This window comes from Symphalangus syndactylus, chromosome 1 (assembly GCF_028878055.3).
Source record: "Symphalangus syndactylus isolate Jambi chromosome 1, NHGRI_mSymSyn1-v2.1_pri, whole genome shotgun sequence".
Taxonomy (NCBI): Eukaryota; Metazoa; Chordata; class Mammalia; order Primates; family Hylobatidae; genus Symphalangus; species Symphalangus syndactylus.
In genome coordinates this window covers 141,845,515-141,859,034 of record NC_072423.2, presented here as the reverse complement: position 1 = coordinate 141,859,034, position 13,520 = coordinate 141,845,515, and the positions used below count along the sequence as shown (strand labels likewise).

The window sequence follows — 13,520 nt, the reverse complement described above, 5'->3', positions numbered from 1 at the left end:
GTCCCTCCCCCAACACTGGGGATTACAATTCAAAATGAGATTTGGGTGGGGACACAGAACCAAACCATATCGGTGACCAACAAATATGGCAGAAGTGGTATGGCACTTGTGAGATTAAGTTGTAAAAGGGGGCAGCTTCTGTCTTGGGTGCCCTCTCTCCCAAGCAAGCTGCTGTGTTGTGAGCAGCCCTGTGGAGGGGCCTGTGGATGAAGAACTGAAGCCTCCAGCTGACCGACAGCTAGCAAGGAACAGAGGCAGACCTGCCGGCAACCCCCTGAAAGAGCTTGAAAACGCGTTCTGCAGCCACAGTTAAGGCCTGAGATGACTGCAACCAGAGAGCTTGATTGCAACCCTGAACCAAAACTATCCAGCTATGCTGCTCCCGGACTCCTGACCCTACGACCTTGTGAGATAATAAATGTTTGTAACTTTAAGATAAGTTTTGGAATAATTTGTTACATTCCAACAGATAGATAACTAATTCACAGGGTCACAGACTTCAGATTTACATAAAAATGCTATCTCTCAACCATACACTATTTTTCATTTTACAAAATGTTTTAATATGCCTTATCTCCTATGATGCAATAAGCTTGTGACATCAGAAATACATTAATCAGTTCTCAGTTTGAGAAAATAAGGCTCAGAGAAGTTATGAGACTTGTCTAAAACCACACAACCTGCAAGATACAGATATGGGACTCAAACCCATCTTTGACTTGAAGCCCAATATGCTTTCTTCCAAAGCCCTCCGAGATTTTATTTTTGAACAATAGTCATTAATCCAAAAATGTTTTTTTAAGTGTCAGGGACTTTAGGAAACCTGTAAAGTTAAAATGTAATTATGTTTTAGAGGAACACTGTTTCCAGAAACCAGAGTCAACAATGGTGTGTTGCATAGAAGTAGTTGACGATTACAACACACAGGCCAAGTTAACTGAGAAGTGATGAAGCACAGCAGGTCTGCTTCCCTTCCAGTCATTGTCTTTGCAGCCAATGGCAGCACAACCCACCAAGCTGCTTAAGCCAGAAGCAAGAAAACCACCCCTAGCCCTTCCTTCTCCATCATCTTCTGCCATTGACTTATCACCATGTCAAAATGCTTCCTCTTCCAAAAGTATCTCAAATCAGTTCTCGCATCTCTACCTCCACCACCACCCTACTCAAGGCTCCATCATCTCCTACCCAGACCATGCACTAGACACTGAATATTAGAGGCGGGTTGTGGACATAGGACGATGGCGACAACGTGGGACAAAGGAGGACAGCAAAGGTCTTAACATTAAAGGAAAATACCTGAAAATGTAATGGAAGACACACGAAAGCCACTATAATGACTGAAAGACCCTAACGCTCCCAATTCCTACACCCAGTACATTCTGTTCATTGAATTTTCTCTCTATATATATATGTATTTTGTGCCATCTGCCTGCCGCTAAAGAAAATGAGTATATACAACCAACACCTACAACTGCTAGAGTCCACAGTAATCTATCTCTTGTACAAAATTAATTAGTTTAGGGCTGAGGCCCAGTTATGTCATTGCTTAATGAAAGAAAAATGTTCTGGGAGATGCATCGTCAGTCAATTTTGTTGTTGTGCGAACATCATGGAGTGTACTTTCACAAACCTAGATGGCAGACCTACCGCACACCTGGGCCATATGGTATATAGCCTATTGCTCCTAGGCTAACAAACCTGTACCACATGTGGCTATAATAAGTACTGCAGTCAACTGTAACACTATGGTATTTGTGTATCTAAACTTATCTAGACAAAGAAAAGGTACAGTAAAAATATAGTATTATAATTACAGAACCACCCACACGTATTCGGTCCATTGACAAAATGTTACACATCACATAACTGTACTTTCAAAGAAGTCAAAATGACCTGAAAATGAGCATAATAGCTCATCATCTCCCCAAACCACATCCACCCAGAAGTTTCAGAGCAGGGTTTTCAGGTGTCAGAGATCTTTCTGGAATGCAGTTTCTTTTTTCTATTGAGACTTTCATTGGCATATATATATGGGCCAAGTGCTTTATCTTCAGCTATGTTCCTGATAGCAACTAAAGCAGTTCAGTATTACTGTGTATGCACTAAGAGGTGCTTGAGCCAAATCCCAGCGAGAGGACAGGGGTCCCACTGGGGTGTCAACCATTAAATGCCAAGAGTTTGGAGTTGGCTGTGGAAGAATCCGAAGCCTTCTTCCCTGACCCCCTCCAGCCCTGACACCGAGCTACTTACCACGGGTACCAGCTCGGGTTTCACACAGACAGCAATCTGCATGGGCAGCTGCCTTGGTGGCCCTAGCAGTTTTGCTGCTTTTCCTCCTCTTTCCTCAACACTCAAGATGAGCTGTCTCCAAACATTAATTAAACATAAATAGCACATTTCAGGCAGTCATACAACTTTTGAACAGAGACTATATATATAAATGTATTTATTTAAAAATTATATAAAGTCCAGGCACAGTGGCTCTCGCCTGTAATCCCAGCACTTAGAGAGGCTGAGGCAGGCAGATCCCTTGAGGTTAGGAGTTTGAGACCAGCCTGGCCAACATGATGAAACCCTGTCTCTATCAAAAAAAAAAAAAAAAATACAGAAGAGGATTAGCCCAGCATGGTGGCTCATGCCTGTAGTCCCAGCTGCTTGGGAGGCTGAGGAAGGAAAATCACTTGAACCTGGGAGTTGGAGGTTGCAGTGAGCTGAGATCACTCCACTGCACTGCAGCCTGGGCGACAGAGCGGAAGTGTCTCCAAAAGAAAATAAAAATAAAATATTATATACAAGCTTTATAGTGTAGTTAGTATTATGTATTTACAATATATCTAAAATAATAAAGCATAAAACATTTTTAAATAATATTGTCTCACCCTGATGGACCATCCTGGACCCCACAGACACCTAGCTCCAGGTTTCCAGTAGTTGATCTTCTGACTACATTACAAGTGTCCTTGGGACAGGGCTCTTGCCACAACTGATTCCAGGGCCCCAGTGCCAGGATCATGCCTTGATCCCCCATTCCTTCAGGAACCCAGCCTCAGAGAGCCTTTCCTGCCTCTGGACCCCACTATCTCTATCTCAGGGTCCCCAGCACCTGCAGTCAGGCCATGTGAACAAATTGCCAGGACTCCACCCACAACCCACTTCCCTTCCTTCCTCACTCAAAAGACTTAGGCTCAGCCTTCAGGATGCTCCTTGAGTCTTCCCTGTGAGGTCCACCTATCTCCAGGCTCAGAGGGCGTGTTCTCCAGGGACCGGCACTGACCCAGCCCAGGGGAACAGGCTTGCAGATGACTTCACAGTCAGGAATTCCCTAGGAGGGAGGGACCCTCCATCCCCTCAACTCCTCGTTGGTCTTTTAAAAGAATTCTCAATAGAAAAGCAACTGAGAATAAACACGTAAGTGTAAATAAAAAGAAATAATAATAAATAATAAAATAAATAAATAAATACAAGAATTCTGATTCAATTTCCCTGCCTTGAAGCAGAAAAACGGAAATGTGGCAAAAAGAAACTGGCACCTGCTAATCAGAAAATGAAAGCACATTGATCACAACCACAAGCACCAAAAGACCAAAAAACAGACCCAAGTCTTCTTTTGTTTTTGAGTTTGATTTTTAATTTGCTGGCAAAACTTTAGAGAGGAAGCCTGATGGAGAGGGGCTTCCTGTATATGCCAGACCGTCTAGTCCCATTCCTTGCAATCACCACCCTTGCTTCAGGAAGACCTAAGGCAGGTAGTTGGCATGGGTGGTGGTCATGGACCCCAGAGGGTGCAATGAGGGCAGGACACTGGCATAAGAAGCTACTCAAGCCAGGTGTACAGAATAAAGATGCTTCTTGCAGCTGTAAGACGTCTCAAGCACACATGTGGGGCTGAGTCAGCTGCCAAACCCTGCAGAGAGACCTGCCTCCCAGTTGGGGCTCTTAGTGCCAGTTTTCACCCCAAACTGGGAACCGCATGAAACCAGATATCCAACACCCTCCCCTTGTTCATAATTACAAGCACTTAGTGAGCATTTACTTTGGGGCCAGACATCATAGAAAGCACTTCACAAATATTATCTCATTTAATCCTCGTAACAATCCTATGAGCTACATCTTATTATCCCCATTAAAGAAACAGAAACTGAAGCTTAAAGCAATGAAGCAACTTGACCCAGATGCTCAGCTGGCAAGTAGCAGAGCCCAGCTTCAAACCCAGCTCCGTCTGATTCTTACCCACCACGCTATACTGTTCAACTCCCTTCATAATCTCGAACTGCTAGCTGAGACCTGCTCCTCATTCTACATCCAGCATACCCAATTTTTCTTGTTTCTGAACTCATAAATATTATTTATGAGCTTGCCTGGCCCCTCAAATGTGGTATGAATCACTGCTTCTCTAGTTAAAATGTTTCGTACCCCCATGTAGCTGCGATTTGCATTTACGCATCTCTCGACAGCTAGGCCAACTCACACTATCCTGACAAATAATCCCCATCCCAGCATGCCCAGTGTGAGCCTTGCTCTATCCCTGCAACTGGGGCCAGGCAGAGTATCTTCGCAACATTCAAATGTTTCTAAGTGATTCCACCAGACCCTCCAGCCGTGTGGCCTCCACAGACCAGGCTCTGGGCGGGCTGGGGGAATGTCACTCGTTACTCCTTGGGTCTGGCCCTTGGGCTTCCATGATGGGAGCCCCCAGGAGGGGGTTAGATGCTGGAAGTGGCTGCTTTCTGGGGATCGAGGTGAACACAGCAGGCCCGGCAGTCCCAGTGGTTCAAGTGCTGCCTTTGCTCCTGGAGTTTCCATTTGCAGCTGGAATCTGCAGCCACATTTATTTCCTGTTCTCCATTCCCTGTTCTGGCCAGGACCCACTACCCATCTGGAGGGGTGGCTGGTTTTTAGTTGAGATGCCTCAAACCTGATATGTGGGTATAAGACGCCAGGAGTTTATACTCACATATCAAGTTTGAAGCATCTCAACTAAAAAGCATCACAGCAAGTAGAATTTTTAAGCAACTAAGAAATGTTCTTTGAAAGAGAAAAAGAGGGCTAGGCATGGTGACTCACACCTGTAATCTCAGCACTTTGGGATGCCGAGGTAGGAAGACCACCTGAGGTTGAGAGTTTGAGATCAGCAGTCTGACCAACATGGAGAAAAACCGTCTGTACTAAAAATAAAGAATTAGCTGGGTGTGGTGGCAACATGCCTGTAATCCCAGCTACTCGGGAGACTGAGGCAGGAGAATCGCTTGAATCTGGAAGGAGAGTTTGCAGTGTGCTGAGATTGCACCACTATCCTCCAGCACAGTCAACAAGAGTGAAACTCCGTCTCAAAAAAAAAAAAAAAAAAGAGGAAGAAGAAGAAAAAGAGAATATCTCTAGGAGGGGTTAAACTGATCACTATGGAAGGCTCTCCTGCCAAACACTGTGTATTACTCCACTTTCATACTGCTGATAAAGACGTGCCGGAGAGTGGGTCATTTATAAAAAGAGGTTTAATGGACTCACAGTTCCACGTGGCTGGGGAGGCCTCACAATCATGGCGGAAGGTGAACAGCTCATCTTACATGGCAGCACACAAGAGAGAATGAGAGCCAAGCCCAAGGGGTTTCCCCTGACAAAAACATCAGATCTCCTGAGACTTATTCACTACCAGGAGAACATTACAGGAGAAACCACACCCATGATTCAATTATCTCCCACCAGGTCCCTCCCACAACACGTGGGAATTATAGGAGCTACAATTCAAGATGAGATTTGGGTGGAGACACAGCCAAACCATATCACACTCAGTTCTCTCTTCTTTCCTCTAGAGCACTGCAAAAGTAGATGCCCATGTAATGGCCATGTGTCAAACTAACATTCTCCTGTGCAGGCAGAAACCAGCCCTGGCACTGGGGAAGACTCCAAGACTCAGGTAAGTAAGCACCTGGAGAGATCAGGGTCTGAGGTCACATCACACAGCTTCCAGATAAATGCATGCTGTTAATTAACAAAGAGGGGACTAAGTTAAAAATGAGCAATGCTCCCCAGCCAAGTACTTTCTGATACAGGAGTTAAGAAGCAATCACTTAGGCAGATAGTAAGGGTATGGGAGTCCTCAGTAAGGCCTTCTTTTAAATGAAAAGCAGCCCAAATCATTTTCTAACAAAGAGTAGCCTGTAAAGTCCAGCCCCAGACATACATAAGCAAGGTGGGAGTTTGCATGGATGATTATCAGCAGGACCTAATGACTAGATGTGCTCAAGATGGCGGCTCCATCTTCCCTTCTCTTTATCAGCAACCTGTACTGTAAGGAGCAGACAAAATGATGCCAATCAACTGGAAAGCCTATTTGCATAATAAGATTAGGGTGGGGCGACCAACCTTCCCCACACACTATGTAAACATCATACCTAATCAAACCAATCTGTGAGCTCTATGTAAATCAGAGACTGCCTCCTCAAACCAGACTATACAATCCTGTGCAGTCTCTGCTAGTCAGTTCTTTTTCTGCTCTGAGACCCTTTCCTCTGTAGAGAGAGCTGTTTCTCTTTTACTCTTCTGCCTATTAAACCTCTGCTCCTAAACTCCTCATGTGTGTCCGTGTCCTCAGTCTTCCTGGTACACCACGAGGAACCCCACGGTATATACCCCAGACAATGTAGCTGCTTCACTTCCAGCTAAGCCATCAGCACAGGCCCTAAGCAGACTGCAGGCAGAGATGCTGAGTGTAGACATCAGCCACAAGGGGGGATCAGAGGTGTGAATCACCACACTCTGTTGGGAAGGCTAAGGTGGCTCCACTAGCAAAACAGGCTCAACTTTATTTATTTATAGTGAAAAGCAGCACAGAAAGAAGAAAAACAAAGCTCTCTATGATAAAATGATCCTTGTACATTATGAGCAGACAGAAGAGGGGAACTGAGGATGAGAAACAATGTGTACCCAATGCCTTGACCAGGTATGAGCTGATGGTTTTAAAACATTCTTTTGACACAGCTCTCCAAGAACAAAACATTATGGAAAGCCCAATTCATTAAAAGATACAGGTAAAAGTGTTCACTTTGAGTCTAAGGTAGTGACCTAGTCCTCTCGGGCAGCCGTGAGGGTGGGGGTCTACCAAGTACTACTGGAGAATGCTCGGACCTTCTCCATCACCTGTTGTCTCACTTAAACCTCATAATAACTTTAATGGCGAGTTGTTGATCCCCATTCTCCTAGACTAGGAAACTAGGATTCAGCAGGGCGGGGTGACTTGCCCACACACCTAGTAGGCCCCCACATCCTGAAGCACCACCACAATGATCTGCTTCAATCAGCCTTACGTTGCAAAAAGTAGACAGAGCTTCTCAATATATACAGAATTAAACAGGAGCACAGGGGAAGGCGATGGCCAAAGCAGGGCAAAAGAGAAAGAGCAGGCCAGTTGAGAAAACATGCAGCAGGGAACCCTGGAAATAGGACAAAACATCACCTCTAAAGAGAATCACTGGTGCCGATAGCTGTCTTGTGAAGTGCCAAATCATGCTTTGATCTGAAGGCGAGAGTTGGAGGATGCGTGTGACACTCTCCCTCCTCTCCATCTCAGGCTCCCCTGGGTGAGACACTCTGCTTTGCTGCCAAGAGCGACAACATAGTAATTAAAGCTTGTCTTCTTGGGCACTTGCGGTCACCTAATGGCTGCTGTATGCTCCCTTCTCCCAGGGGTGGCATTCCGGTCTCTCCACCCACAATCCTTCTCACCAGCCAGCATGATGGAGAAGCCTGGTCTGCCCCAGGCATCATGGAAGAACGGAGTCTGCGCAGTGGTCTCCCCATCCCCCACCAGCACAGTCCCTAAGGAAGGATACCTGGGAACATTGCTACACTGAAAGGTGCAGGCACCCACTCTGCAGACTACATGGAGGCATGTTCTGGAGAGTTCTGCTGGCGTGTTCGAGGTGAGAGGGGTTAAGAATGAAACTTTTACTTTTAGTTAAGACAAAATAAACAGCCTAACTCCTCTCAGCTCTCCTCTTCCTTCCCCACCTACAAAAAGATATGAGCACACAAATGAGGGGCTTTCTTTTAGAAAGTGGTTATTATAGAACGGGACTACAGAATGCATGTATTGTGCAGAATTATTTTAGAAACTCCATGAAGCTACATCAACCAAGGCTTCTCTCTTTGTGCCATCTATCTGAACAGAAAAATGGAATAAAAAATGTAGGGAAAAATAACAAGAAGAAACTCAATAACATAAATGCAAGCTGCATTGTTATTTTTGGTAAAAGTAAGACCTACAGATAATATTGCAGACAATATATTTAAGGCTGTAGCTCCAGACTCCCCCCCAGGCCTATGAGTCCCTCTCCTGGAGTCCCTCACTCCTGGCACCTGCCACCAATCCTATCTTATAGTCAGCAATCTCTACTAGGGAGTTAGTAGATTATTATGGCATTAGCTAAAAAACATTTCAAGATTTCATGCCTGTAAAGAAATGTACGTGCAGTAGAAATTGTCCTGTTTGTATGTACAGATAGATGCCACAGGACAGTTATTTAATCCAAGTTTTAAAGTTTAATACTGTTGAACATTCCACTAATATGTTCTCTCTGCATCACTCTTAAAATATTCCATTCTCTTTCAGTAGACTTTCCTCTCATAATTAACCCCATGCTATCTGCATCTTCCTTTTAACTTTCCAATACCTCCTATGAGGTAGGTTCTGTTAATACTATAACCATTTTGCAGACAGAGAAGGACAATGAGACAGAGGTTATTAACATGTCCAAATGCCACAGCGAATCAGCGTCTCTAGTCCAGTGTTGTCTGTGCTCTTAAGCACCATGCCACACGGCTTCTCTACAATCTACAGAGGTCCTTTAGCAGATGCATGTTCACCATGAGGAAAAGCACTGATAGGTTAATATGGAAACGCAGAATGCCCTTTCAACACACCGTCCTGGAGCGTTAAGAGCAAAAGGGAGGTGTGGGGGAAGACATCAGAGCAAAAAGCCCTCATTTCATGGCAGAAAATTTAAACTGATAGGATGAAATTTCATCCTATAGGTAACAGCTAGCCAGCTGTCTAAGATTTTAAACAATAGACTCACACGATCAGAATTGAATTTTAGCAAATAAGCATTGTTGAGATGAACTGGAGAGGAAAGAGTGGCACTGGGGACACCAGATATGAGGCTATTACAGTGTTCTAAATAAAGGCCAGGGAAGCCTTCAACCCAGGCCACAGCACTAAAGATAGAAGAAGTACAGCAATTATATAAGGAGAGAAAAAAAAAAAGCTATCCATCAAGAGGAGGGCCCAGGGGGCCTGCATGGTGGCTTACATCTGGAATCCTAGCACTTTGGGAGGCTGAAGTGGGTACATCACTTGAGGTCAGGAGTTTGAGAATAGCCTGGCCAACATGGTAGAAACCCATCTCTACTAAAAACACAAAAATTAGCCAGGCGAGGTGGTGTGCGCTTGTAATCCCAGCTATTCAGGAGGCTGAGGCAGGAGAATCGCTTGTAACCGGGAGGTGGAGGCTGCAGCGAGCCGAGATCACACCACGAGACTCCGTCTCCAAAAAAAACAAGAAGAAGAAGAAGAAGAAGAATAGCGCCAAGGTTTAACATGTACATTTCTGAGGATGGAGCTGCCACTGAAAAATAACACACACAACAGAAGTTCTAGGAGAAAGATAAGTTTGGTTTCATGGACTTGCAAACTTTGCTCTGCCTGCAGGAATGGAAGATAAGAGAGGGGGCTTTGAAAACAGAACTCTGCTGGCATTCTTCAAATTACTGCACAGGCAAGCATCTGCTCTACCAATCTCTGAGTCGTGGTAAGACTTCACATGTCTATTTGTTCTGACTCTGTAAGGCGCTTCCACATCTTGTATTTCCCTTTCTCCTAGCAGCCAATGCAGTGGTTGACATCACAGGCTCTGAGGATGAGACCATTTGAGCCCTGCAATTGTTTGGTTTCTGGAAGCCTTTGTCTCCCACACCTGAGGAGCACAGAAAGCCTTGTCTTAGAGAGTCCTCATGACGTACTCAGCACAGTGCCTGTAACAGAGTTAATATGAAATCAGTGTGAGCTAAATTAAGGTCAAAACCGTACTAGTGAGAGAAACGTGGCATGGACATCACTTTGCTGATGAGAAAACTACCACCAAGAAATAAATAGCTGGTGTGTATACACAGGTACAGAGCTGGTAGAAAGCACAGTCAGAACCAGAACTCAGAACTCGAGACTCTTCATCTTTTGCCTCTAAATTTGCACTTTCCAAATTTTAAATCAAAATATCTCACGTTCTTACCTCTCCAGATCCATTTATTTTAAGAAAAGAAAACCATAGTAAATTTGAAAAACTCTCTCTAAAATGCCATTTAAACAAAGTGGTACAGATTCCATTAGGGATGCTGGGAGATTTTAAAAGGCAACGTATGTAAAATGCTTAGCCCAGTGTCCTGGCACAGTGGAGGAGGACATTAGGTCGGGGGACAACAGATTCCATAGTTGTAGACATGGGGCTGCAGGCAGCAGGAGCATTTTTCTACACCAGGAACTTAACCAAAAGGACTCTGGGTACACCTTGGTGAAGTTCTGACCTGCAAAGTCACTCTTCAAGGGGCAGCAAGCACATTTGGGAGAAATCTCAAAACCTCGTAAGTTATTTTTAAATTGAAATTTTCCAGTAGCTCAAAATATGATTCGATACACTACTGTTCTAATTTCAGCTACTGGTACTAGAAATATTCCCAAGGCTCAAAAAAATTTAAACAATAAAAGATTCTTCCCAAAATAAGGCTGCAAGGTGTCTCTGGTGAGCGGAGTTTCCTGATTCCCTCTTCAGACTGCATGCTACTATCCTGACATATAACAAGGCTCAGTTCAATGCTGCCTAGGAGAGGCATAAAATGCCTCCATGTGAAAGATGAGTTGGAATATGATCCTTTTGATTACACTCATGTGAAGCTGCAACAATTGCGGACATTACTACCACTGCATTGCAAAAATCTACAAGGAACAAGACCATCAGAGTTCCATGTCATGTAATAGTGACCTACATTGAAGCAAGCACCTGTGAAATAGGGGTAGGGGCACCACCTTCTTACGCCACACCCACCCCGCTCTACAGGAAAGTGGCATGTGAGATGCTCCTAAACAGCATGATTACACAGTACTATTTTTATTTCCTTATTTGCAGACAGGGTCTCACTCTGTTGCCCAGGCTGGAGTGCAAAGGCACGATCATGCTTCACTGCAGTCTTGAATTCCAGGGCTCAAGCCATCCTCTCACCTCAGCCTCTGGAGGAGCAGGGACTACAGATGCATGCCACGATGCCCAGCTAATTTTTTTTTATTATTTTTTGTAGAGACAGAGTATTGCAACGTTGCCCAGGTTGGTCTTGGACCAACCTTGCTCCAGTGATCTGCCCACCTTGGCCTCCTAAAGTGGAGATTACAGGCAGGAGCCACCACGCCCAGGCTACATTGTACTACTGCAACAGAGAACAACTTTTCTGGGATTCAGTAAATAATGTTACAAATAATGTGAATTGTATTCGCGTAGTCATCAAATATGTATTAAATGCTTACTGCATGGAAGGGACTGTACCAACTATCACAGGAGACAAAGAGAAGGGTCAGTTGAGATCCCCGTCCTCACCAGGGTAATGGGAAGTGGCAAGGACAGTTCTAAAAACAATGTTTATGTCAAGGGAATGTGATCAGTCATTCGCGATATAAACAAAACAGTGCCGTAGTTCAGAGAAGACAAAGATCATCTGGTTGGACAAATCAGAGAAGCTTCTGCAGAGCCTTTTATGGTGAGTATTATTTGTTAGGTAGAGATGGAAACACTTGGGAGAATACCGAAATCATCATGGATACAAAATATGCAGCAGAGCCAGGCACAGTAGCTAATACCTTTCATCCCAGTGCTCTGGGAAGCTGAGGTGGGGGGATCCTTAAGGCCAGGAGTTTGAGACAAGCCTGGGCACCACAGCAAAACCCCATCTCTAAAACATAAAAATTAGCTGGGTATAGTGGTACATTCCTGTAGTCCTAGCTCCTTGGAAGGATGAGGCAGGAAGATTGCTTGAGACCAGGAGTTCAACGCTACAGCGATGATCATGTCATCTCACCCCAGCCTTGGCAACAGAGCAAGATCCTGTCTCTCTGAAAAAACACTGCAACAGATCTAATTGGCCGGGCGCGGTGGCTCATGCTTGTAATCCCAGCACTTTGGGAGGCCGAGGCGGGCGGATCACGAGGTCAGGAGATCGAGACCACGGTGAAACCCCGTCTCTATTAAAAATACAAAAAAAAAAAATTAGCCGGGCGTGGTGGCGGGCGCCTGTAGTCCCAGCTACTCGGAGAGGCTGAGGCAGGAGAATGGCGTGAACCCAGGAGGCGGAGCTTGCAGTGAGCCGAGATTGTGCCACTGCACTCCAGCCTGGGCGACAGAGCAAGACTCCATCTCAAAAAAAACCACAGATCTAATTAAGATTTTCCACTCCCACCATTCCCACTTCAATTCCGCTGTTAAGGATGCATGTTATTTTAATAATAAGAGGAAAAAATAGAGAACTCGAAACTCACCATTTAATCAACCATGCCTAATTTTTTTTTTAGATTTTGTTTTTCTAGTCTGTTTCTTTTAGCTTTCAAACCCTTTACATATTTCCCAGGGCAAGGTGAAATACAATGTGCCTTGTCGTAGTCTTAATTTTTTTAATATTAGTTCCTTCCATATAGTAGGAAGAGTTGGGGTTTTTTTTTTTCTTGACACTAAGCTAATGAGTCTCAAGACTGATATAAATGCAATTATCCTGTGGAGTGGTGAGTATAAGGACGCTCCAGCTTTTAATAAACATTGCTTATCCCTATTAAAAGCCTATATGTGATAAGGTTTGTAAGCCCTTAGCTACAGAGGGCTGGGACCATTGATTGCCTAAGCCCCCAAGATGTTGATTTCCAGCTTCCCGGCTCAATGATAGAACAGACATAAGCAAGAACATAACAAAACAAGGTGTACCTTTATGGAACATCCCACAGCCTCAGCTTAAGAATCAGACAAAAGATGCTGGAAATAAAGAGAGAGAGAGAGAGACAGAGACAGAGACCATCCCCACTACAGACACTTGTAAACCAGAACAGTATCTCTGAGGACCAGCCAAGGAAATTGAGAAACAGTGCTTAGCAAAAACTGAGGACCAGCCAAGGAAATTGAGAAACAGTGCTTAGCACAAACTGAGGACAGCATTGCTTATGATTTACTACTTTGTTACATCTTTATTTCCAGCAATTCAGAAAAGCAAGCATGCCCCTTAAGTATGGAAACTTTGTGTTCTTTGTCCAATATATATGTATCTGCCAGGCCTGGCTCTCCTTCCAGGACAATCCCTGGTACCAAATTGATGAAAAACTAATGTCAATTTTCTTTAAACAAACGTGAAAACGGCTTGCAGAGTTCAAACTAAAACACTGGTTGTGGGTGGCATCATTACTGCTTTTATCTTGGTTTCTACTGGCATTAAAAACTTGCAGA

At 44.4% G+C, this 13,520-nt stretch overlaps 1 protein-coding gene across 14 annotated transcripts in view; it reads right to left on the bottom strand.

The window, feature by feature from the left end:
• CSGALNACT1 (chondroitin sulfate N-acetylgalactosaminyltransferase 1) overlaps positions 1-13,520 on the bottom strand; it is a 415,609-nt gene that overhangs the window by 106,243 nt on the left and 295,846 nt on the right. The window contains exon 1 of one of the 14 annotated variants that reach the window (XM_055286460.2): positions 7,454-7,609. The exons of 12 other annotated variants lie outside the window; for them this stretch is intronic. The gene's annotated coding sequence lies outside the window, so the exon portion shown is untranslated. Of the gene's footprint in view, positions 1-2,879; positions 3,462-7,453; positions 7,610-13,520 lie in introns of those variants that run through there. One more of the 14 variants, XM_055286453.2, reaches the window with a different exon arrangement.